The sequence below is a fragment of the Bombus huntii genome, chromosome 8 (assembly GCF_024542735.1).
Source record: "Bombus huntii isolate Logan2020A chromosome 8, iyBomHunt1.1, whole genome shotgun sequence".
Lineage (NCBI taxonomy): Eukaryota > Metazoa > Arthropoda > Insecta > Hymenoptera > Apidae > Bombus > Bombus huntii.
In genome coordinates, this window is record NC_066245.1 from 12,922,278 (window position 1) to 12,948,329 (window position 26,052).

Sequence of the window (26,052 nt, forward strand, 5' to 3'; positions counted from 1 at the left end):
AGATAAAGTTGGTAATAGCGCAGATATTATTGCTCAGTTCCTGAATAGTTGCGTTTTCAGCTATTAGTAGTTAGAAGTAGTTAATGATAGTAGTTAATGGTATATGAATAAATAAATAATAGTCAATAAATAAATAACAATAATAATTTAACATTTAAAATAAATGATAAAAATAAGTAAATAAATAATAATATTTTGCTTATCCATCTAAAAATACGTTGCACATCTCTGTAGAGCTTCTTAAAACATTCATAACAATCGTGTTCATTTCACTTTTCGTGACGCCATGTTCCCTTAAAATTTCGATGGTTTTTGTCGTTATGGCCAAGACCACGGGTGAAATCTCTCCATCGTCCACACTGTATTTTGCCATTAAGTGGTTCAGGCATGGAAAGTATGTGTCGGCCTTCTCCTTCTCCTCTTTAAGGAAGAAATCTCAACGAGAATCCGTTCCTCGTTTTCGAAGTGTGGCTTATACAGATTACCTCCTACTTTTATCGTAGGCTCGACAAATACTTCATTGTTCGTACTTAATTTATTCGCGAGGTGAGACTTCACTACATCGTGTCTTCTTATTCTTAGACTTTTGGTGTATTGGCACAACCCTAAGATGTATCCTAGGGTTTCTGGTTGGGCGCGACAGCTCCTGCAAGCTACGTATATCATTTTGTCGGCCCGTGCCAATGCAGTCCTTGTACCAAAGGTGTTCGTTCTTAGTCTCAGTGCCTCTATAAACCTTGATAGCTTGAACAAATTATACTTTTTCAACCACACGTTGCCGATCTTTTCTCTTGAAAAGTCTTTGACTCCTCGGCCCTGACTCCTCAATTCGGTCCACTGCTTTACCTGTTCTCTCTTTAGCCCCTTTCTCGCTTTCTCAATGTCCAGAAGTGGCCGGGTAATTAATCCTTAGGAAGTTCTCTATTTTCTTTAATTTTTACCTTCCTCGTCGCTTATCAAGCTAGACGCCTCTGGATCCAGTGAGTTCTTTTGCGCTCTTTAGGGTACCGAGTTACACAATGTGTTCCAACCTCGGTAACCCTAAGCCTTCGCACGCTGTCGGAGCATAGAAGAAACCAGTGGCTGTCGAAGACACCAGATGTAGTATGGCCTTAATTTCTTGCCTGACTTTGCTATCCAATATTCTCAAGACACCGTCGCTTGGTGGATTATTCAATAGATTATAAATGTAGCGAGTGAAGATGTAATTCACAATTAATTCTATTTTCTGGCATGGCTTAAGAGAGAGCTTTCTGACTCTTCTCACCACGCTCAGAATTTCCGGTACTATTATGCCACAGTCGATACCCTTCCAAGGCCCCGTTTTGGCATCTAAATATCTGAAGGCTTGCTCCGGGTCAATAGTTGATACCTGAGCTTTTTCTAATTTTATTTTAGGGTCTTTGACGAACCAGGTGCCCTTTTTAGCGACTACCTGGAACGCTTGACTTTTTTCTCTCGAGATAGACATTCCCAGGCTCTTCAGGTATTTGTGGAGCGTATCCACCTGACATTGTGCATCCCCCTCATCTTCACCCATCAAAACGATGTCGTCAGCGAAAGCCAGGATTGGGACTTTGTTTTTATCATTTATATTTATGCCACTGGTTTTCTCCTCTATTTCATTCAACAGCGGTTCCAGACCCTCGCTGCACTGCGTAGGGTCGCTACATTTCGGTATATGGCATCTCGCTCCATGGAGCTTTGGGAACTTATGCATCTCCATTGAATGTGGGTATCCACATGACGCAAACTAAGGTGCTTATCCAGCACAAGGTAGCGTTAATTGACGTTTAATACAACTGGTAATAAGCTTCACTTTCGGCTAACCTGCTATGTGCGGGAATACTGGCACGGGAGAGGATTAAAGTTGTTCGAAAGTAAATTTACAATGTGTAATGATTTATTCAAATCTTACACGATTTCGATATTGACAATTAACTGGCAGACTGACAAGATGGTGATCCTTCGGTTGACAAGATGATGATTCTTCGGTTGACAAAATGATAACTAACTCTTCGAATGGTAATTATTCGGTTGATGAACGGTAATTAATTAATATTATTCGATAGACGAACGATAATAATTATTATTATTCGATAGACGAACGGTAAATATTCTACTCGATAAACGAACGGTAAATATTCTCACTGACATCTCTGAGTCGCTACATTTATATCCATCGGAGATGAAAAAACGTCGGGGTCTATCTTCTGAAAATGTTTGGGAAGATTCCCAAAGTTTGTTCAACTGCCGATTTTGTTTACGATTTAAATTGTCGTAATATCGCTGTAGAAACATAATTAGGTAAATATAAAGACATAGTTAGATAAGTTTTCGCAAGATTTAGCTTTTAGCGGCCTTAACTGCCTTTCACTTCAAATATTGTAATCACGGTTTCAAATAAACGTTTTAAATTAGCTTGATTTGAAAGAAATTATCAATTTTATTTTCGCGCTACGGATCGTGCGGGGTGTGACACCCGTCCCCCTCTTAGGGTTAAAATTTCCAGTAGAAATTTGGTTAATCGTCTCTCTCCGTTCTCTTAGGGCAGATTTTTCGACGTTTGGTTGTTGGTCCACCTGTTCACTGATAGGCTATTGTCTGTTTCGATTGTGCGATGGTTTTAGCTTGTTCAAATGTACGGTTCGCGGGGCACCACGCACTTATATTGTAACGCTTTAATTAAAAATATCTAATACTTTATACGGTTCTGTATAACGGCCGTTAAATTTTCCGATATTTGGTTCATTCAAGAGGTACACCAGATCTCCTGTTTTAAAATTTTATGGATTGATTCGTTTGTCGTAGTACTCCTTGGATTTTAGTTTGGACTTTATTAGATTTTCCTACGCCTTTTGCTGTACCGGATTAATTTTGTCGAGTAGATCTTTCAGGTATTCTGCGTTAGTAGGTTCCATGTTCTCTTCGATAATCGCCTCACTCGTGGGCTCTCTGGCCAAGTGTCCGAAGACTAGCTCGTGCGGAGAGAACCTTGTTGCCTTATGTACAGAGATGTTGTATGTAAACATGGCCAGTTCCACCCATTCCTCCCAGTTTTTGGTGCTTTCTAGGTATAGTTTCAAATATTCGGCCAATACGTGGTGAGATCTTTCGATCCAACCATTGCTTTGTGGATGGTATGCCGACGTGATGTCTTGCTTGATGCGAAATCTCTTCGCCACTTTCTTCATCAACGAAGATGTAAAGTTCGCTTCCTGGTCGGTAAGAATGGCTCTCGGTGACCCGGATCGGCAAATAAATCGTTTCACGAAGACGTCCGCTATCTCAGCCGAAGAGATCCCTTCCATCGGAATCCCAATCGAATACTTGGTCAACAAGTCTTGAATTGATAGTATGTATTTATTTCCTTTTTGTGTCTTTGGCAATAAACCGACGATATATCCATGCTGATCTTGTCGAAGGTTTTACCTGGTGTGTCTGTGAGCACCATCGCTTGCTACGTCCTTATTCTTGTTAGTTTCTTTAACTGGCATTCTCTACAGATTCCTACATATTCTTGAATTTCCTTTTTCCCTGTAATAATGCTGCCCTTTTCTCCGATAAGTTTTCGTTACTCCTTTGTGTTCTGCTACGGACGACTCATGTTTTTCTCGTATTATATTATTTCGCATTTCAACTGGTGGTGTGATTACTTCCCCTTCGTTATAATGCTTTTTAGCGAGTTATATCGAGAGGAACTTTCGGCCTCTTCGTAGCGGTGCGTAAAAATTCTAAGTTCCAACGTTCCGGTCATGTTGGTCCGGCGGACGAAATTTTTCAAAAAAATAAAAAGAAATCGTTACGTTCGACTAGAATACGTCGATACATAACGATTTCACTTAAAATATTGATAACGCTTTTTCACGAGTTATTTCGAAGAGAATCTTCGAACCGATGCGAATATTTCAAAGTCCCTGCGGTGCAACGTCGGTACGCGATATACTCTTACGCGTTGCTTACACTTTACAGTAACGTCGACTACGAGAAGCCGTTCCTCGTTTTTTACCACGATGTCCGGTTTATATAGATTCTCTCCAATTTTGATAGAAGGCTCGACAAACACTTCGTTCTTGTCCCGAAGCTTTTCGACGAGGCGAGCTTTTACCTCGGCATGCCTTTTTATTCTTAACCTTAAGGCGTCGATAAAGCGAGACGGCTTTAACAGGTGGTACTCTTGGTTGCCAAGTTTCTCTCTTGCGAAGTCTGCCACCCCGTGGCCTTGATTCCGCAAGTCGGCCCATTGTTTTATATACTCATTTTTCAATCTCTTTTCGGCCTTTTCAATGTTCGCAGGAGTGGCGGGCCAATTAATCCTCGGGGAGTTGGCGATCCTTTTAAGCTTTAACTCCATGCTTTCATTGATTAATCTAGATGCTGCTGGATCTAATAAATCTTTAATTTTAATTCCGTTCTTAAGGTTACCGAGTTTCACTAGGTGTTCAAATCTCGGTAACCCTAATCCACCATTATTTTTGGACGTGTAGAAGAACCCAACCGCCGTCGAAGGTATTAAATGAAGAATAGCTTTGGCCTCTTGCCTGATTTCACTGTCCAAAAGTCATAAAACTCCCTCGCTAGGTGGATTGATCAATACGTTAAATATATAGCGAGAGAATATATATTTTTGCAGAAGCACTATTTTCTGGCCTGGTTTCAGCGATAGCTTTCTAACTCTTTTTATTGTACTTATTATTTCAGGTACAATGATCCCACATTGCAGGCCTTTCCGCGGTCCAACCTTTGCACCAAGATACTTGAAGGTCTCCTCGGGTGCGATGTTCGGTATCTTTTTGTTATTGATTTCTATCTCTGGGTCCCTCACATACCAGGTGTCCTTCTTTGAGACCACCTGAAATGTTTGACTTTTATCTCCAGAGATTGTCATCCCGAGACCTTCCTAGTATTTTTGGATCATCGATATTTGTTTTTGGGCTTCTTTACCACTTTTGCCTAATAGGACAATGTCATCAGCAAGGGCCAAAATAGAGATCTTATAATTATCGTTTATTTTAATCCCTTTGGTGGATTCCTCTACCGCTTCCAGCAGCGGTTCTATACACATATTGAAAAGTAGTGGAGATGGGGGATCGCCTTGTTTAACGCCCCTGAGGATTTTTAAATCGATCATCTTGCCCTCTTTACATTGAATTATTGTATCGATATCTTGGTACATTTTTTGGATTAGGCTGATAATAGGCATTGCAATTCCTTTCTTGCCAGACATGGTTTGATCGCTGAGTGGGGCACTGTGTCAAAGGCTTTGGAGATGTCAATAATGGAAAAGACACCACCATTATTCCTTTTACAATTTTCAAGGGCTGCATTGAAAAGTTCTACATTAATTTTACATCCGTTTTCGGATGTAAAGCCCTTTTGCCTTAGGTTGTAATTCTCCGGCCAAGAATGGAGAAAAAAATTCTTGCTAAAATAGGACCGATAGCTATAGGCCGCCAGTTCTCGGCCTTATTTTGGTCTTTGTTTGGTTTAGGTATCAATACGGTCCTATTTTTCCTCCAACTCTCCGGATAGTGAGAGATATAACACAGCGTATTAAATAATAACGCCAATATAATTTCCAGGCCCGGAATCGCGAGATGTTTCTTTTCTATTCCATTCGGGCCGGCTGCTGTTTTATTTCTTATCTTTTTGATTCTCTCAACTATTTCCCCAGCGATGACCGGAGGAAAATATTCGTGTAATAGCCCTCCGGAGGCACTGTTTGGCGGTGTAGGAGGATCTGAAAGACCCTCTTTACCCCATAAATTTTTATAAAGCTTGTCTATTTCATTAGCTTCAGGAGGTTGTCTGGCAGGAGCCGAATATGCCATATCATCATTCACAACTACATCCGCCAACTTCTTCGGACATTCTTTGAACATATCTTGGCAACGTGCGTAGAGATAACGTCGCGTGAGATTCCTGTCTACTTTATTCTTTTTGTAATTGTATCTATTATAATTCTGAGCACTTATATTTTTGTCAGGGATCCTGTTTCCCTTTTTGGCATTATCTTTAAATAATACCTTCTGTAAAGATGTGCCGACGAATTTATCAATTTTGGTTGCTAAAATATTTGGTTCATCTTTAAAATTATCCCACACATTTTTTAGTTCATTATTTTTGTGTGGGTGGGGGGACTTCGAAAGTCTTTTCAATCGCTATCTTCAAACAACGACGCCACTCGTTAATAGTGTAATATCGTAGAATAGCTTTGATTGGAGATCGGCTGAAATTAGAAAACACCGTGTACGTCGTCTTTTTGTGGTTTGTTTACATCCAAGAGCGCCTAGTAACAGTGACGCGAGAAAAGATAAGCAGCGTCAAAACAGAAGTACGGTTTCATATTTCAAGGAGTGGCAATCGAGAGGCCAGAGTATGTGAGCCGAAAAGTGTGTGTGTGTGTGAGAGAGAGAGAGAGGACGAGAGCAAGAGCGAGCACGACCGAGCAAGAATGCATTGGCGAGGGGCAGAGTTGATCGAGACGTCGAAGCATAGAGTCGTTAGAATTGAGTTGCGAGTGTTGTCGAGTGTTAGAGTTGCTAGTGTGAGAGAGAGAAAGAGAGAGTTACCAAATAGTTGTCAAGTTATTTGATGTAAATACGAGCGTTGCATTTAGTTTTCCTGTTAATCAATCATCGTTTCTCTGTCTAACTAATATCTGTATTTTCAATCCATTATTAATAAATTATAATTAATCGGATAAAATTACACCTTTAATATATTCCGATATTACAATAGTTTCTTCTCTAAGGATTTCGTTAATATTTGTTTCTGGCGCATTGCCTGAAGTAACGAGATCCTACCCTCCCTCTGTTTCCTGAGCAACCTCCTGAGAGCTCGTATCCTCACCATTTGCTTTTATTGTCAATCTCTTTTTCTTTATTTGTTCCACCGTTTTCGTGGTGAGGATTTTGCTTATTTCCACATTGGGAAATCGGTGGTCTTTGTAAATTTCATTAGGCTTCCTCAGGAGATTTACTTCCCCTTCTTTCTATAATCTTGTATTTGGAGGTCCGTTCCTCTTCTTTTAACGCTTCGTATGGCAGGGTGCGCATGCCGTTCATGTGTGGACAACCCTCTCTGGGCGCCGAAGCTCATGGGAAAGGCTTCACATTTAAATAGACCTTCTATACTTATACTGGTGCCTTTACACTTTGGTAAATGGCACCTTGCCCCATGAAGCTTCGCAAACGATCGGTTGCAATTTACACACCCCCACGGGATTTGAATTTCCACATGATGAAGACTAAGGTGCGCATCCAGGTCAGACAGTGTCATGAAATAGAGGTAAACTTCCCTCTATTCACATACCGGACACGCCACCTTGTCCCCCACAAGCTGCACCACTACTTTTGCATTCGTGACCGTGGACATTGCCAAGTCGTCATCGTTGGTCCCCTTCTGAGCGGATAAATCCGCCACAGCGTCTCCGGGACCGAGAGACACTGCGTCCGAATACATTATTACTGGTATCCAATTTTTTCGCAAATTTGTGCTTCTCACATAATTCCAATCATAATCCAAATCTTTAGCCATTAACATTCCTGTCGTCTTAGATCGGCCTGGGAACAAGTTCCCTTAATTTATTTGATTCTACGTTTAGGACTTCACGGTAGTATACCGTAATCGGCAAGCCGAGATTGGATGTTTCGGCTTTCGCTCCTGCATCGCTGCACTCCGTTTAGCCATGTCAGCCGCATCCGGGAGACTATACCCCACGCTGATGCGACTGAAAATGTTAGGGGCAGTTGAAGGCACGAGATGGAATGAATGGATGGAAGGATGAGATGCCCTTCCTTATCCTCCCGTCAATAATAGAGGAGAAAATACGGCCGAGAATGGGACCTATAGTTATAGGCCTCCAATTCTCGACCAGGCTGCTAAGCTTGTCCGCTTTAGGAATAAGAGTCGTTCTATTTTCCTTCCATGCGGGAGGAAAATAAGAACTGTAATATAGCATGTTGAATAACTTCGCCAAGATGGTGGGCAGGCCAGGAATCAGAAGGTGTTCTTTTTGAAAGCCATCTGGCCTTCTTTCTTATTTTATTTATTTTCTCCGCCACATCCTCTTCAGCAATTGGCGGGATGATCTCGCATAAGGACAGTTCAGAGGCTCTACTTCCTGGGACAGAGGCATTAATAGGTCCTGTCTAGCCCCACAAATCCTCATAGAGCCTCCTCACTTCCGCGGCTTCAGGTGGTTCCCTGGCCGGCTGGAGGAAGGCCTGATTATTGTTGATTACAGCATCGGCCAACCTCTTCGGATTTTCTAGGAACAACTCCTGACAACGTGCATAGGAGTATTTTTTCTTTGCGTTTCTACTCTTTCTCTTTTTACTATGGTGACCAATCCTATTGTTATATCGATTAATTGTTTTCTTCTTATTGCTCTCTGATTTATCTTTATTTATGAGCTCAATAGCTTCATAGAGTGTTGTTTTTATAAAGTCGTTAATATCGCTCACAAGGGCTTCCCTATTTCCCTTGAGAGTAACCCAGATATTCGTCAACCGAATGTGGGCCCACCTTAAAACAGGGGGCACCTCGGTTTGTGTCATTATTGCTTGCTCCAATTGGAGCTTCTATTCATCGTAATCATTCCCGCTGACTCCAGGCTCTTCAAGGCCTCCTGAGAGCTCATTTCCTCAATTTCTTTCGTTGGTATTTAATTTGATCCATCGTTTTGTTGGCGAGGATCTCGCTGATTATTTTATTCGGGTATCTGTGATCCTTATAGATCTCACAGAGTTCCCTCAGGAGAGCCACCTCTTCAAACGTCTATTTTTTATCTGGGGGGTCCGCTCCCCTTCTTGTGACGTTTCTAACGGCAGGATGCGCATGTCGCTCGTGGATGGAACCTCTTTGCGTTCCAAAGCTCATGGGGCAGGCCTCACATTTGTAATGGGGCTTCAGGTCTTTGGCTTGAGTCACTGCAACGAGGCAGGTGGCACCTGGCCCCATGAAGCTCCGGGAAGCCTTTTCCACAGTCTCGGCATCTCCAGTGGATGCGGGCTGTCGTATGATGTTGATCGAGGTGCCTGCCCAAGTCTGCCAGTGATAAAAAGAAATTTCCCTGGTTGATTTCCCTCTCCAGACAGATAGGACAGGCAACCTGACTACCAACGAATGGTACCATAATATCAAAAATCATGTCCATGGACAAAGGGTCGTCAACAATAGAAGAATCCGCCACGACGCCTCCGGGACCGAAAGACGCCGCGTCCGAGGCTTCATTTCTTTTATAGAATTCACAATTATTGTTGTGTAATATTTTTGTCACTCCAAATATAGGTCATCTCATAACTTTTGCAAGCCAAGTTGTACCAAAAAGAACATCGAAGGAACGAGTACCTTACTGGGAAATTGTTCCCTTATTTTACGGTGATGGATCACCGTAAAATCGGCAAGCCGATTGATGATATTTGTCTTTCGCTCCTTCGTCGCCGCACTCCGTTTAGCCATACTCGTCTCATCCGGGGGGATAATACACCTCACGCTGATGCGAACGAGTATGTTACCGGCGGTACCACGAGGAGGTAGGAGTGCGACTTGAGCAGACGGGACCAAAGTCCCTCCTGCTCCCGAGCAACCATAACCCACAGAGGCTCGCGACACCCCGTTATTAAGCGACATGCAGCTGCCTTAAGAGAGTCATAGTTACTCCCGCAGATGGTGATTGTTATGGTTTTTTCCATAAATACTTCCTTCAATTTCCTGATTGTGTGTCGCAGAGTATCTCTTCCAAATTTCCTATGCTATTGCTAAGGGACGTTAATTGTTTTTCATTTACTACGTCCAGTAAGGATCTCAACGAATTTAGTAGATTTTCTGGCGTTATAGGAATACTTCGGTCTTTCTTTACGAGTAGGGATACGATGTATTTACCGGAGTCCTGATTCAAACTTGCTCTTTCCAACATGAGTCTTTCGTAGCGCGGTAGCCTTCCTATTTTCTTCATCCCCAAGGCTCCTTTATCTATCGGAGCGCCCTGTATATCGACTGTTAGAATTTAATCTCGGAATTAAGATTAATAATCTGCAGAAGACACAATGTTTGTATTAAAATAATATTATGTGATATTTATTAAACAATTATTACAGGAATTATAAGTGAGTGTTGTGGAATATAGACAGTTGGCTAGTTATTCTTAGACTGACTGGCTTAGTGACCCATGGCCTTTGAAAAGGTTTTGAACCCCGCACTCTATGCAGTAATGAGTGTGACCTGTGTCGATGTCTGTGTGGCGTCGCATGTGCCGCAGAACCTTCTAGTAGCTTCTCGATGTGCCCAATGTTCCATCTATATCCTTATGCTTCTTCCGCACAATTCTCGAAAGAGCATGCACGCTCTAGCCGCCACGGTACATTTCACGAACGTACGCTAGTGGGGATATCGCTGGACATCTGTATGTGATTAATATCGTTGTACTCCAACATCGACGAATATCACTTTATGATCATTCACTCTCGTAACTGAGACTCGCGTTCCCGAAATTTTTAATTCCGCAAGTACCGTAGGTCTTGCGTCTTCTCCTCGTTGAAGAGTTGTTTCAGAGTCCTCGGTCGAGGCATCCAATTGAAATTTTTTTAGATGTGGATGCCGATCTGGCGAATCTCTTTTTCTCTGTTCGAAACAATGCATCTGCGTTTGCATTTCATCGTCCTTCCTTGTATTGAATATCAAACTCAGTCTGATAATTTCAGTTTCCATTTCCAAATTCCCGATGTGGGATCCTTAATAGAATTCATCCATACTAGTGGTTTGTGCCTATAGTAAATTTCCCACCATACAGGTGTGATTTGAAATGCATCGCGCAGTAGACTATTGCCAGACATTCCTTTTCTATGCTAGAATAGTTTTATTCTGCGGGGTTTAGTAGGTTAGAGGCATTCGCGATTAGCAAATCCTTTCCAATCGGTTCCCGACTCGATACTCCGCCTATTACGTATCCCGATGCGTCTGGCGTGAGGTTGAAGGGTTTGGAAAAATCCGGATATTGTAGAATAGGTTTTGTCATTAATGCTGCTATAAAATTGTTGAACGTATTTTCTCGATTTATGTCGTCCAGATAAATGAATAATTCTACTTCTTGCAATCCTGATAGCACTGAGTTCATTAAGAGTTGAAACGTTGTTGGGGCGTTTTTTAATCCAAGGGACATTCTCTTGAATTGAAAGCGTCCGTACAGTGTTGAAAATGCCGTTTTGTGGGCATTCTCCTGGGTCATTCGGATCTGGTAGAAGCCTGATGCCAAGTCAAACGTGAATAAATATTTCGCACTTCCTAATTGATCCGATATTTCTATGATGTTGGGAGCGGATAAGCATCGCCGATCGTTTTATCATTAAGCTTTCTATAATTAATAACTAATCTCCAACGTTTGTTCCTCGCGAATTGTACGGAGAAGTCGATGGATCTACGACATCAGTGGCCAGTAATTCTTGAACTTGACGATTTATCTCCTCTCGATGTGCAGGTGAGTGACGATACTCTTTGATATTAATTGGTATATAATGCATTGTAATTATTCGATGCTCTAGATCTTCAGTTCCTTTCAGCGTGTCTTCTGGGATATGAAATCTATCTTGATTCTTCCGAATTAATTTTCCGACGTTTCTTCTCTTCTCTTTGTTCAAGTGTTCGAGTCGTAATAATTCAATTATTTTGTCAACTCTACTTTCTTTTGATTTTGAAATCGCATTGCAGGTCATGCTAGGGAGCGAGGTGAGATTTTCAAATTCTTGAACTACCATTGTAGGTGTGGTATTTATTATTCTCATATAACCTCGCCTCTGATGGTTCCTCACAACTGCAATATCAAAGACTCCCTTAATTGGCTCGATTTCTGGAATAAATCCCTCGTTTACCTCCGGAATTGCAATGTTGATAGTACACGGTACCGAACTTCATTTTGGCACGATTACCTTTTCTCTTGTATCGAAGGGAATATAAATATTTCCCCACTTGATATTCTTTCGCTCGTAAACCAAACGAGCCTTGCATCCTGTGAAAAATTCGGATCCTAAGATTCCGTCTTGATCGATCAGCAATGAGTCATCAACTACATGAAAAATAACTTTTTTTTTTATATTTTACGTGGAGGAAATCCGCACGGACGCCAGACCGCTTCTGGGGAAAGCGGCGTGGTAGTGTCGGACTCCAACCGACTAAAACCTCCACGATAACCGTCCCGGTTGCGATCGAGAGAGGCCCGGGAACCGGTGTGAGCGTCGCAACGGGGCCACCCCGCGCGCCTAATACCACCGCTGATGGAGCGGTGTGTGACCATTGTCACGCCGCGTCTCGTCGCTGGAGGCGCCGTGCCAGGCAGCCCAGTTCCCCTACCGGACTGCTTGGCGGCCCCGAGGCGCTGAGACGCCAGCGCCCAAGCCCGAACGCCACGGGGGGCGCGGCGGGCCCAGCGCACTTCGCCAACGCTACACGGAGTTCCCAGGCGATCACCCATCCAAGCGCTATCCGTGCTCGGCGCTGCTTAACTTTCGTGATCTGACGGGAACGAGTGCAATTAGCGCGGCCAGGGCGTTGGCACACATGAAAAATAATTGGATGGTCCGCAACCTGTATTACTGTCTGCCCTAGGGTGACCAGACTCGCTGCCGTAATTCCTCGAACTTCGATTGATTCTTGCTCGTTGATGATCGCTGAATCGGCAAGGCAGGATTTTTAATGATATTTATTTCTGATCCGGAGTCTAATAGCAAATTAGTTTTAGTTCTCATGTCTGGGGAGACTATTCTTGCGATTGGAGTGCTCGGGGTTTCGTTTATCTTTATCGAAACAATTCGTAGAGGTCTTCTTCCGAAATAGAATCCGATTCTTGCGCATTCTTGGTTGTTTTTCCGTGCTTTGTAGGGGACCACAGACGACGAACTGGCAACATCCCTGGACATGAGTTACTTCAGAATTTTAGTTCCATTAATGCGGGATAAAGTTGCCTGTCCGGTGTGAAAAGAGGGAAATACACCTACTTTTTATGACGCTGCAAGATCTGGACAGGCATCTTAATGAAAACCATGTACAGACCCCAATTCAATGGGGCTGTATCAAATGTGACAAAAGTTTCCCTAAGCTCCATGGTGCACAGTGTCATATTCGTAAATGTAGGGACCGCACGGAACATGGTGAGGGTCAATTCAAATGTGACGCTTGCCCCAGGAGCTTGGGATTCCAAAGAGCTCTTTCGACCAATGAACGACGCGGGCACCCTGCTGTGGGAAAAATAAATAGTAGTGGAACGGACCCCCTATCAATGAGGCAAGTGGTAGACTATGGAAAGCAGATGAGATTGCCCTCCTGAAGGAGCTGGATGTAATTTATAGAATTCACAAATACCCCGATGTTGAAATGAGCAAAATTTTGACAACTAAAACAGCGAAACAAATTAGAAATAAGAGAGAAACGCTAAAGATTGCTAATGTCGAAGGGGACCTTCCGGAGAAAGCCTCAATGACAGAGGACGGGTGCGATCTCGTTGACCCGTCCATGGCGTCTACGCGCCAAGAAATAAGCGTTAATAGCGAAGAAACGGTTCACGAGTGGAGGCAATGCCTCGCTAAAGAAATCGAAAGACAAGCCGAGGTGCCCCCTGTTTTAAGGGATGCTTATACTCGGCTGACAGAGATTTGGGACAAGGGGAGAGACAATAAGTCGGAATTGATTAAGCAAGTCATGGATACGTTTATACAATTTTATATGGAGCTCTTAAAAATAAGAGTAGTAAAAAGAACAAGCCCTTAGAGAAACAAAAGGGGAAGAACCATAGACAGGGTGGTGGAAAAAGGACTAATAAAAATAGAAGAAAGAGGTACTCCTACGCACGTTGCCAGGAGATCTTTTATGAGTGCCCCAGAAAGTTGGCTGATGCCATAATTAACGATGATTTGGCTTATCTGGAATCAACCAGAAAGCCGCCAGATACGGTGGATATAAAACAGTTATATGAAGCTCTGTGGGGAAGAACTGGGCCCACAAATTTGGAACTGCCTTCAGAACTGCAGAGAGCTTCAGAACTGTTTTTGAACAACTATTTTATGCCCGTTACCATCGAACAGATTGAGGGAAAAATTAAAGGAATGAGGAGCAAGACAGCGGCAGAGCCAGACGGATTGTTAAAAGAAAAGTTGTTAATGCCTGGCCTGCCTGCAATTTTGGCTAACTTATTTAATATATTATGGTATAGTTCCTATTTTCCGACCGCATGGAAGGAAAATAGGACAACTTTAATACCTAGAGCCACTAAAGATGGAAATATGGTCGAGAACTGGCGACCAATTACGATCGGCCCAAGTTTGGGCCGAATTTTCTCATCAATCCTCGATAGACGGCTAAGACGACCCCGTCTTACACCCGTAGACCAGAGCTCGAGACAAAAAGGATATACATCAGAGAGTGGATGTAAGATAAATATTGAATTGCTTAATGCGGCTCTGAATTATAACAAAAGAAATCGAGGGGAGTGTACACAATAGTGGATATTTCGAAAGCCTTCGATACTATACCCCATTCTGCAATAAAACCGTGTCTGGCTAGAAAAGGCGTTCCAACTCCCATAATGGAATTAATAAGCAAAATGTATAATGGATGTAAGATGACTACAAAAACTAATAATACTATAGGGGTCGAAGTAGAAATTCTCAGAGAAGTTAAGCAGGACGATCCTTTGTCGCCACTGCTTTTTAATCTATGTCTTGAGCCGCTGCTTGAAACAATTGAGAAAAATACCTGTGGCATCAATATTAATGAAGCAAACAAAGTCTCGGTACTGGCCTTCGCAGATGATATCGACTTGCTTGGGGAAGATGAAAGGGAGGCACAAAGCCAGATGGACGAGCTTCACAGATACCTGGAGAGGCTTGGCATGAATATATCAGCCCATAAAAATTAAACATTCCAGGTGATAACCAAGAAGGATACCTGGTTTATTAAAGACCAGGCAATTAAAGTTGACAAAGAAAGGATACCGGGTATAGATCTAGACCAAGTCTTGAGGTATTTGGCGCTAAGATAGGGCCTTGGAAAGGCATCCATTGTGGCATTATAATGCCCGAGATTCTGAGCATGGTGTGAAGAGTAAGGGAGCCATGCCAGAAGATAGAATTATTGACCAAATATATTTTCCCTCGCTATATATATATTATCTGCTGATAAATCCCCCGAGTGAAGGTGTTTTAAAGCTTATGGATAACCAGGTCAGGCAAGAAATAAAAACGATACTGCACCTGTTACCATCTACTCCCACTGGATTTTTCTACGCCCCAAAGAACTGTGGGGGATTAGGGCTACCGAGATTCGAACATATTGTGAAGCTCGGTACCCTAAGGAGCGCTTTAAAAATCAAAAGCTCAATAGATCCAGCAGTGGCAAGTTTAATTGGAGACGACGAGGAGACAAAATTAAAGAAAATTGCTAAGTCCCTGAGAATAAATTGGCCAGCCAGCTTGGAAGATGTGGAGAAGGCAAAGAGAAGGTTAAAAGAAGAGCACATTAAGGAGTGGGCAGGATTAAAAAGTCCGGGCCAAGGTGTCGCTGACATTGTAAAAGAAAAAGTGAGCAACGTGTGGCTTAGGGAGTACCATTCGCTAAAGCCATCCCGCTTGATCGATGCCTTGCGTTTGAGAACGAACACCATTGGCCCCGAAACCACCTTAGCCCGGGCAAACAAAAATATCGATGTAACGTGTAGAAGGTGCCATGCCCAACCGGAAACCTTGGGGCATGTGCTATGGTTATGCCAGTTCACAAAGGGCCTTCGCATTAAAAGGCACGATGAAGTTAAAAACTTTGTAGCCAATAAACTAAGAGAGCGAGATGAGGTATTTGTTGAGCCAACAATAATGATGAGGGGTAATCGTTACAAGCCGGATCTCGTAGTCAAAAACGAGCAACGGCTTTACGTGGTCGGTGTTACAGTCCGCTACGAGAATACAGATTACCTCCTGAAACCGTACAAAGAAAAGGTTGACAAATACCTCCCATGTTTGGAACACCTTAAATCAATATATGGCTCGAAAGAAGGACGAATAATACCAGTAATGCTTGGTAGTAGATGGACTGTTACTATAAAAACCAAGGAAAGTTCATACGAACTGGGATTAAATAACAATAAAATTAAGACAATAGTAATACACGTGCTTAGGAGCTTCATTGAAATTGGCAACATATTTTTAGATGGTTAAAATTGTTTTCAACCTAACTTATTAAATTATTTATTTATTTCTGTATTTATTTATATGCTGTTTAATTTAATTTGTGTTTATTTATTATAATGGAATTGTACATATTGAATATTGACTATTGTCAGTTTTAAGAAATTATAACTCCCTACGAGGGGGTACCTCGGAAGAATGGAGCCTCATTAAGAGGCTCCACAGGTTTTAGGTGCCTCTCGGTCTCTCGACTTATCTATTTATTTATTTACCTAATAAAGAGCTATTAATAAGGGAAGAGCGTACCTTAGGATGTTGTGATTATTGATGACTGCCTAGGGTCATGCGATGGAGGATCGGATGTCTGTAATGTATGAGTTTTAGTGAAATGGATTAAATTGCTTACCTACTCATTTATTTGATGATTAATTATTGATAAGACAAGGTACTTACTTCCACGAGGTAATGATAAATCTGATGATGGCTTTGTCATGCGAAAGAGGTCTTGATGCCTGAGGTTGCGCTAACCTGACGATGACCTGGTGTCATAATGATTGTTTCGACCATTCGCGGGGAGACGCGATCGCAAGAAAGCACGTCAACGGGAGTCGTAAATTCCCGTTACGATTGGATAATCGACGCCACGAAATGATCGATCCTCTATTTCGGTTAGGATAATAGAGGTAGTTAATTTGAATATGACACTGATGTAACAAGTTATAAAACACAGTTTATTCCAACCACTTGTAAAGAAGATAGTTACGCTGGTGCGTATGTATAAGATAAGTAAGTAACTGATCTACGGGTGTAAACCCGATCAAAAGGATGTTGACTGTTTGAAAGATGGAAAGTCAGTGAAGTTTGGCGACGATGATGTGGCGGAGGAAAGCTAAGGACGGGTGTGTCTAGCGCACGGGACCATCGGATTTGTTGATGACGATTTTGGCTAAGAGAGTGAGGGAAATAGGCTTCGTTGTTAATTGGTTATTTGCTATGGTGGTGGGTGAGGAAGGATGTTAACCGCCCTCGAGATAAAGTTGCTAATGGGAGGCCTTCATACATGAGAAAAGGCAACTTTCCCGTGTCAACCCGTGGTGGACCATAAACTTTAGGAAACAATTCAGGGAAAGAATATCTGTTCGGTCTGAAGGATCTCAACTAGAAAATTTCTAAGATTTATGGAGGGTACTTGAGACTATTGAAGGGACGCAGTAAGGATCCTGAAGACATCTGGCTGCCATCTTGCCCGCGATGTGTGGCCTGGTTTAAGTAGAGTGTCGCCTGACGTAACAGTATGAATTATTAATAAGTGCATAGACATAAATAAGTACATGAATATGTGGTCAAATACATTAGAGGATAACTATGAAAGAATGTAATATATGTATATGTCGGAGATGAAAGGACATCGAAGCCCCCCCCCCCCCCGTAGGAACTTCAGGATAATCCCCTAACATTGTAATCTAGAGTCTGCTATAGTTGTAATTAAACAATCGTAGATATTCAATCCGATTAGTGACAGTGAGCAGTGGCTCGAGGCGACAGTCTGTCGCCCAACGTAGCCGCGGTCAATGGGACGGGCGCTTCGTCTAATAAAGGTGTGGTGTGATAATATGACCCTCATTAAAGGAAATACCCATAGAGGTACCTGACAATAAAACATACCAACGGTTCCTTCGGACAATGAATACCAGATGTTGAGGCACTTACACAGCACAAGTTCAGACGAACCTGAACTGCGTTTGCAAAAAACACGGTTCGGTTGGGTTATCGGGGCGAGTCCAACGTCCCAAACCGCGATAAATACGTTCCACGCAACCACAGCGGCTTTGCAAGCGGATCTCGCGCGGTTTTGGGAGATCGACGAGGGACCGGCCACTACTCATCTTTCGGAATCTGTACGACTATGTGAGGAACATTTCCGAAACCATGTCCGACGAACCAAGGAAGGCAGATACGTCGTTGCATTACCATTCAACGAAAAACTTTCCTCACTAGCGTCATCGAAGGCCGCTGCAATGAGCAGGCTCGTCTCTCTTCATTGTCGATTCCAACGCGATAACCAGTATGAAACCGCGTATAGTACGCTGATCCAAGAATATTTAGACTTGGGTCACATGACGAAGATCAACACGGATCAGTCCACCGACCATGGGTATTATCTATCACATCACGGCGTGATCAAGGAGTCGAGCGACACCACCAAACTCTGGGTTGTATTCGACGGATCAGCATCAAGCACCACTGGAGTTTCCTTAAACGATGCCCTTCATACTGGCCCGAAACTACAAGAGGACTTGAGAAACATCTTTTGGAGATTCCGGTCATTTCAATATGTCCTTACCGGCGATATCGAAAAAATGTATCGGCAATTCATCATACGTCCAGAAGATCGTACTTATCAAAAAATTTTGTGGCACGCCGATAACGGAGAGATCGAAACATACCGACTCAACACCGTAACGTTCGGTCTATCCGCAGCACCGCATCTAGCCATTCGATGTCTTAAGCAATTGACAGAAGACGAGGGACCTCTATTTCCGATAGCAGCGCAGATCCTGCAGCGAGACTTCTATGTCGACGATGCGTTGACCGGAGCCGATACGAAGGACGAATCCCTATCAGTGAGGAATGACCTAACGAAACTACTCAAGCTAGCGGGCCTAAATATCCGCAAATGGGCATCAAACGACCGGGATCTGCTACGAGGATTACCAGAGGAAGACATCAACAAGACATTACATCTCGGCGAGTCCTCAACATTAAAAACACTCGGCGTCTTTTGAGATTCAGCAGACGATTCCATTCTATATTCTGTCAAGACGATCAGCGACACTTCCCGAGTCACAAAACGGTCAATCAGTCCGGTCATCGCACAAATTTATGATCCACTGGGATTGTTCGCTCCGGTAATCGTCCGAGCAAAAATGCTTTTGCAACAAGTCTGGATATTGAATGTAGATTGGGACGAATCTCTTCCAACAGACTTACATACAGAATGGATCAGCTACCACACACAATTGCCGTTGCTAAATGCTGTAAGATTCCCACGGAAGCCCATCATAGAATCCGTAACGAAAATTGAACTACACGGATTCTGTGACGCTAGCGAAAGGGCATATGGAGCGTGCGTATACATGCGAACGACGGACCAAAAAAACAATATTTGGACTCGACTCCTCACGGCGCGATCGAGGGTAGCGCCGCTCATATCGCTCACCATATCACGTCTCGAATTAAGCGGGGCACTTATTCCGACCTCCCTGATTTCGTCAATACAACAGGCCCTGACGACCAAGATATCGCGGATCGTATACTGGATTGATTCCACCATCGTGCTCCATTGGATCAGGTCTTCGCCGCACACCTTAAAAACATTTGTGGCGAATCGAGTGGCCGAGATACAGACCAAGACCAACATCACCGACTGGCGTTATGTGCCTACCGATGATAACCCAGCGGATCTCATCTCCCGAGGTCAGACGCCCAAGGAATTCCTATGTCCGTCTATTTGGAAAAACGGGCCAAGTTGGCTCCTGCAGAGCGAAAACCATTGGCCGATCTGGAGCCCGACACCGTTGGTCGACATCCTGGAACAAAAAAGGACGATCTGTCTAACAACGAATATCAACGACAACACACTCCTCCACCGATATTCATCCTGGACAAGACAAATAAGAATCGTCGCTTGGTGTCTTCGATGGAGACATAAGCAACACCGATCTGCCCATATCACAACAGACGAATTACCTGCGGCGCACAACAGATTAATGAAGATAATACAATCCAGTCATTTCGCGACTGAAATTCGGACACTCCAGAAAAATCGAAGCAAGGACGTTGGAGGAAATCTACAGCCATTAAATCCCTTCCTCGACGAAGAGGGGATTCTACGAGTCGGAGGACGACTAACCAACTCCGCTATACCCTTCAACCAAAAACATCCATTTATTTTGCCGAAATCCACTGTAACAGAGCACATTATAGAGCAAGAACACCAGAACAACCATCACACAGGGACACAAGCTACGCTATACGCGGTGAGACTGCGCTATTGGCCGATCGACGGCCGTCGCCAAGTGCGGCGCACTCTCAGAAGGTGCGTCCGCTGCTGCAGAGCTAACCCTCCACCAGTGGAATACTTGATGGGTGATTTACCAGAGGCGCGTATTACCGAATCGCGTCCGTTCACGAACGTCGGAATCGACTACTGCGGTCCATTCTACATCAAGGAGAGGAGGGATCGCAACCGACGTAAAATCAAGACATACGCTGTCATATTCATTTGTCTGGCAACAAAGGCTGTCCACATAGAGTTAGTCAGCGATCTAACCACCGACGCGTTCCTGGATGCTCTACGCCAATTCATCTCGCGGCGAGGATACTGCGCACCCATCCTTACCGACAATGGCACCAATTTCGTCGGGGCTAACCGCGAGCTGCAAGAACTCCGGACCCTATTGCAGTCCGACGACCACCAGGAGAGGGTACAGAATTTTCTCGCCGACCGACAGATACAATGGCGTTTCAATCCTCCGAACTCACCACATTTTGGCGGTTTATGGAAAGCTGCGGTGAAAACTTTCAAACGCCATCTCATCCGCGTCGTCGGCACGGAGCTCTTGACCTTTGAGCACCTCAACACCCTTGTGATTGAAATTGAAGCCATTCTTAACTCACGCCCACTGACTCCCATATCATCCGATCCGAAAGATCCTCCTGTCCTCACTCCCGGTCATTTCCTAATCGGTGATACACTAACAAGTCTACGGGAGCATGATAAGGGCAAACATAACATTCGTGAAGGCACCGTAGTAATCCTCAGGGAGGATAACATGCCATCTATGCAATAGCCTTTGGGCCGCGTAATCAAGATCCATCCAGGAGTCGATGGAATCATCCGGACCGCTATCGTGCAGACGGCAACAAGCATCCTGGACCGTGGTGTCAAAAGACTGGTCCCCTTACCCATTCAACTAGATCCAGACGAACTTCCACACGGAGCGAAGGAATTCACCAACGACGCACCTGACTCCATAGCCAGAATTTGATCGGTGCCCTCTCAACGGAGGGAGGATGCTACGTCGCCTAAAACATCTGCACGCCAGCCCTCGCGATCGGACAGCCAACGGCCTGCGTCATTCCGACCCTCAATAAACCTAAGGACCCACCATAACTTTCACTTCCCTGTATTTTGTCAACATGTATCTTCAGTCAATCCATTTGTGCTGAAGAATTTCTTAAGCCTAAAAATATTTTCGAAACACATCCGGTTTTTAGAGAGGTCCTTGGGTTTATTAGGCGCACTTAAAAACACGGAAAAAGCGGGTACGCACCTATTAAGAAAAACCGAATAGCTATCTAACAAAACAAGCTGGTTTTTCCCATGAACAAGGTCATCTGCCAACCACGATGGTAGGAGGCTTCCTACTCATCCCATCAAGCATTAGCGTAGGTCATGACCAATCGACACCGCAGATCGTTACTCTCACTTTTCCTAACGAAAAGTGTGAACAACGAATCCGCGTTCTTCAGGCAAAGGGGCACACCCACACCGAACTTTCTTCCGTATTAGCATAAGAGCGGCAAGTCAGTCTAAATCTAACGCCTAACGCTTAAGTCTAAGCACAACGCTAGAGGAGCGTAATTCACGCAAACTATCTAAGTCGGTTCTCGGTATTGTCGAACATCCATCTCCTCTACTAAATATATTGTAGTGCTACGTTCACTAATACATTAAATTCAATTATAAGAGTCCTGCTCTAACGTGCATATCTATCTTATCTTCGTGCGATAAGTTGTTATCTATTTATATCTATTCAACAGTGTAATCTAAGTGTTGGAAATATATAACTTATAATTCTGTGAATCACAGTGTTATACAAACTGAATCACCCCTATTATCGCAAAGGAAATCAGGGGATCGATCAATTCGTGGTGTCGATTGCTATAATCGTAACGGGAATTGACGTCTCTCCTCGCGATTGCGCCTCCCCGCGATTGGTCGAAACTACAGACTTGATCGCGAGCAGAGCAATACATACCGATCTATCAGTTAGCAACCAGTTATCAATCAGTTATCAGTTAGTCGCGCGAAACAGTATCTAACAGTATCTACAGTATCTTGAGCATTAACGAGTATTAATCCGCGATTTCATTTTGCAATTTATACTTTGTACTAACGATTCACGTATACAGGCTGTACATTAATTTATCATTTTAAATACAGGGTGGTTGGTAACTGGTGGTACAAGCGGAAAGGGGGTGATTCTACGCGAAGAAAGAAGTCGAAAATATACAATAAAAAATTTTTTTTTAATTTTTTAAAAAATCTACTGTGAGGTTCGTTATAACGAGATGTGATAAAGTGCACGCGTACCGAGCGAAAATTCAAAGTCGATTTTCTCGAAAATGAAGCCTCAAACGAAAAATTTTTATTGTATATTTTCAACTTCTTTTTTCGCGTAGGATCACCCCCTCGACGCTTGTACTACCAGTTACCAACTGTATATTCGACGGTTTCAACAACGAGCAATCTCGTCCTTTAAACCTCACGTACCAACTATTTTCTACATATAAACATCTACACGTGTATCTTGTTTTATTTAACGCTCGATGGATTTATTCAAAGTTTCTGTTAAGTTTCTACAAACATTCAATTAACAAAAACGTCGAGTTAATTTTTTAACCTTAGAGGTTTTTATCTAACACGTGTTCCTATAGAAATCATTCGATCACGTGTGTCTGTAGGATATAATATTATTCGTATCTATTTCACTACCACGTAGTATAATGCATTTTCTAATAACACAGCACTACATGTTTTAAAATAACGAAGTACTGCTTGGTTCGAAACAACGTATGACTATGTATATCGAAATAATTGTTACGACCGTTTGCGGAGAGACGCAGTCGCGAGGAAAACGCGTCAGCGAGAGGCGTAAATTCTCGCTACGATTCGGACAATCAACGCCGCGAATTAATCGTTCCCCTGTTTCGATTAAGATAACAGAGATGGTTAGAATGAGTTTAACATTGAATTAACAGGGTTAACATAAACTTGTATATTTGACAAAATTTAAAAATAATGTTATGAACACGCCACAAATTATTTAACGATTATACAATTAATTTGTTAGTAATTCGACTCGCCTTTATAATATTTCTTGATGCATTCGTTAGAATATGCGACTTTAATTTTACTCGTCTGAACTTCTCGATGCATTCCTTTTGAATCCTCAAATGATACTGATGCCCTTCGATTTTTTCTTTGTCTTCTATGGGAGACGACCCCCACTGCGCTCGGGTCACGCCACCGTTCGCGCCTATGCTCATGCAACGTCAATTCACATCAGAGATCAGGCCACACACCGCGGGCAGGATGGCGCCCAGATGTCTGCACACCCTTGGCACGTACCCTCAATAGTCCTAAGTACCCATCGGAGGTCTTGGAATTTTCATAGTTAAGGTCCTTCAGACCAAGCGAGTATCTCTTGTCTTAGGTTTCCTTTTACGTTTATTGTATACTACGGGTTAACATGGAAAGTTAGTTTTCCTTACGTCTGGTATGTTCCGTTAACAACTTTCTCACGAGGGTGGCAAAGAAACTTCCTGGTCCACCAACCGTCTTATTATCCAATCGGAGACGGTGTCTACTACCCTCACTTCCCTAACCAAAATTGTCATTAACAAATCCGATAGTCCCGTGTCCTCAGACACAGTATCGTGAGTAAAACTTCATTTATTCTGTATCCTTAGAATAGTCAATATATCTTTACCGGTCTCTACCCTAATATCAGTCGCGTACTTAACGTATCAGTGTAACTAGGTTTCACATGACGTGGTTGGAGTGAATCGTGATTTATATGTGTTAATTCAGTGTGTATTGCATTGTGATTGCTGAATTCATAATAAAGTTTAATTAAAACAAAATTAATAGTTGTGTTACGACTCAGCTATTTCATTTTATCATCCAATCCTCAAGTTTACGTGACACTCACGTATGTCACCTTCTTTGTGTAGATGAAATAACGGACCGAAGACGAATCGACCTTTCTAGAACTATGCGCTTGTCACGTAAAATAAAAAAAGAAAATCTCAGATGAAAAGGAAGATAAAATATAAAAAAATAAAAAGAGAATTTATTTTTAAACACTTGTGTAATATCGGAAAATAAGGATAGAAATTTTTTCCCGATTACTTACAATTTATTAATATTAAATTGAATATACAAATATAAATTGGACAGAGAACGATATTTATTTAACGGAAACTAAATGCAATACTCGTATCTATATCAATAACTTTACAGTTATTTGACCACTCTCGTCACAATGAATCTAACACACACACACACTCTCTCTAACAACTCTATCAATTCTCACGACTCTACTCTTGGACGACTCGAAACCTCTAACGACTCTACTCTTCGACGACTCAATTAGCTCCGATTCTCGCAACACGCACACTTTTCGATTCGCCTTGGATAGCGAAACCGTCCTTCTTCTAACGTTGTCTATTGTTTCCCTCATACCTATGTAAGAACTACCAACTACGTGCTACGTCACGTAGGCACTCTTAAATGTAAACGAACCACAGAAACACGACGTACACGGTTTTTCTATTTTCAACTGATTTCTAATTCGAATTACTTTACGATATTGCACTTGGTTTACACTAATTACTGGTTCTGAACTCCAGCCGTGTCTTTCCAAGACTGAAGCTCTTACAATTTAACTTTCGATTGGATCTGTTTCTTTTTTCTTCGTCCCTCAATATCCCCACTATCCGCGCGTTTGTTAGGCGTCCGCAACCATTGCCACGCACGCCTTCTTCTAGAACATTCGGCGGAAGGACCGTTGGGATATCGATGGCTCATTAGGCACTTCGGCGATATGCGTTGTCGCCGAGTGCCGCCACATATTTATCTCCTTCATCAGTCCATCGGATTTGAAGTGTGCCGGCCGTGACACGCTTGTCGCTACATTGTATATATTTCGCTGGTCCTATATGATGATCTGTCTGCGACACTGTAGTGCCACGAGCGGCTGTTAGGAATACGGTTTATGGCAAGCCTCGTGGTGTAACAATAATACAGCGCCAAGAACATCGGAAAACTATTATACATATCCGGATAACTTCGAGCTACACCTTTGCGTGCAAAACGTTTACCAGCAATATCAATTTTAAAACACGAATATACGATTACTACAAGTTCCACTTTAACATATTTTGATTTTAAACGACGTTATATCGCAGCTGCTCTTTTGGAAATTAACAATAAATTTATTTTTATTATACATTATGCCTTCTGCGTTCTCATGTCTCAATTTTATAGCGTTTAGTGTTATTCAAAATTGCAAATGATTTTGCCAATAAAGTAAATAAATAAGACATCACTCAATAAATAAAATTAATAAGTAAATAAACAAATACTTACGACTAGTCAATAAATAAATGGATAGTTACTAGTCATTAAATTATGTCAATGGATAAAATATATAAATAATTAAATAAATAAATAGTCGAATGAATAATTGAATAAATAAATAGCTACATTTCTTCTTTCTCATCATCCGTCTAAAAATATGTTAGACATCTCTATAGAGCTTCTTAGAACGTTCATCACAATAGTCTTCATTTCACTATCTGTGATCCCCATCATTTTTTAATTTTTCTTTGTATTCGGTGTTATTGCCCCTCTACGGCCCAAGACCACGGGTAAAACCTCTCCATCGTCGATTTTGTACATCCGCGTTAGATGGTTTAGGCATGGGAAGCATTTGTCGATCTTTTCTTTTTCCGCTTTAAGGATGTAATATTTATTCTCGTAGCGGATGGTGACGTCGACCACGAGAATTCGTTCCTCGTTTTTAACCCCTTA

The 26,052-nt window shown here is 42.5% G+C and overlaps 2 protein-coding genes and 1 pseudogene across 2 annotated transcripts in view; 1 reads left to right on the forward strand and 2 right to left on the reverse strand.

Annotated features, from left to right (window-relative positions):
* LOC126868981 (uncharacterized) overlaps positions 1-26,052 on the reverse strand; it is a 269,690-nt gene that overhangs the window by 220,116 nt on the left and 23,522 nt on the right. The window lies entirely within an intron of this gene.
* The window catches only part of LOC126868409 (uncharacterized), a 340,260-nt gene that overhangs the window by 100,936 nt on the left and 213,272 nt on the right, over positions 1-26,052 (forward strand). The gene's annotated exons all lie outside the window — the stretch shown is intronic.
* On the reverse strand, positions 12,433-12,551 carry LOC126869091 (5S ribosomal RNA; annotated as a pseudogene).